A 1,443-nucleotide genomic window follows, 5' to 3' on the forward strand; every position below is an offset into this window, starting at 1 on the left:
AAGGTGGCCAATTGAAATGCCTACGTAAGTTCCTGCGGCTGACTGGCTAAAGTTCTGTGCGTTAAAGCAATTTCATGGAGCTTCTCGTAGTGAACAAAATAGGGAAGTCTGTGTGCAAGCTTCTTGGGTGTGAGAGGCAAATCGTATGCTTCCTGCAGCAGTGATGGTTTCTGAAAGGGTTCAACATTTTCTAAGGCGGTAGTTAGTAAGAAATGATAATTAAATGGACACCCTAGCTGCAAACAGGCGTTGATATACGTCATTGGGGACATGTTGAAAATGTGTGCCCCGACCGGGACTCGAACCCGAGATCTCCTGCTTTCATGGCAGACGCTCTATCCATCTGAGCCACCGCGGGCACGAGATATCTAGTGTGTCAACAACTACAATGCATAAATTCCACAGACTTGGCGTAATTGCTTATGGAAACACAGCAATTGCGTCTTATTTTGTTACTAAAACACAACGCGATCAAAAGTATCCGGACACCTCGCTGAAAATGACTTACAAGTTCGTGGTGCCCTCTAACTGTAATGCTGGAATTCAGTATGGTGTTGGCCTTACCTTAGCCTTGATGGCAGCTTCCACTCTCGCAGTCATACATTCAATCCGGTGCTCGAAGCTTTGTTGGGGAATGGCATCCCATTCTTCACGGAGTGCTGCACTGAGGAGAGGTATCGATGTCGGCCGGTGAGCCCTGGCACGAGGTCGGCGTTGAAAAACATCCCAAAGGTGTTCTATAGGATTCAGGACAGGACTCTGTGCAGTCCACTCCATTACTGGGATGCTATTGTCGTGTAACCATTCCGCCACAGACTGTGCGTTATGAACAGGCGCTCGATCGTGTTGAAGGATGCAATCGCCATCCTCCTATTGCTCTTCAACAATGTGAAGCAACAAGGTGCTTAAAACATCAATGTAGGCCTGTGCTGTGATAGTGCCACGCCCCCTCCATCAATAAACACTGCCGCACCATAACACAACCGCCTCCGAATTTTGCTGTTGGCACTACACACGCTGGCAGATGACGTTCACAGGGCATTCGCCATACCCACACTCTACCATCGGATCGCCGTATTGTGTACAGTGATTCGCCTCTGCACACAACGTTTTTACACTGTTCAGTAGTCCAATGTTGACGGTCGTTACACCAAGCGAGGCGTCGTTCGGCATTTACTGGCGTGATGTGTGGCTTATGAGCAGTTGCTCGACCATGAAATCCTAGTTTTCTCACCTCCCGCCTAACTATCATAGTGCTTGCAGTGGATCCTGATGCAGTTTGGAAATCCTGTGTGATGGTCTGGATAGGCGTCTGCCTATTACACATTACGACCCTCGTCAGCTGTCGGCACTCTCTGTCAGTCAACAGACGAGGTCAGTCTGTACGCTTTTGTGCTGTACGTGATCCTTCATGTTTCCACTTCACTATCATATCGGAAACAG

The 1,443-nt window shown here is 48.5% G+C and overlaps 1 non-coding gene across 1 annotated transcript; it reads right to left on the reverse strand.

The window, feature by feature from the left end:
• Positions 1-284: 284 nt before the first annotated feature.
• Trnas-uga (transfer RNA serine (anticodon UGA)) lies at positions 285-359 on the reverse strand. The gene has a single exon. It is a non-coding gene; the product is annotated as a tRNA-Ser (tRNA).
• Positions 360-1,443: the final 1,084 nt, after the last annotated feature.

This window comes from Schistocerca serialis, chromosome 3, assembly GCF_023864345.2.
Source record: "Schistocerca serialis cubense isolate TAMUIC-IGC-003099 chromosome 3, iqSchSeri2.2, whole genome shotgun sequence".
Taxonomy (NCBI): domain Eukaryota; kingdom Metazoa; phylum Arthropoda; class Insecta; order Orthoptera; family Acrididae; genus Schistocerca; species Schistocerca serialis.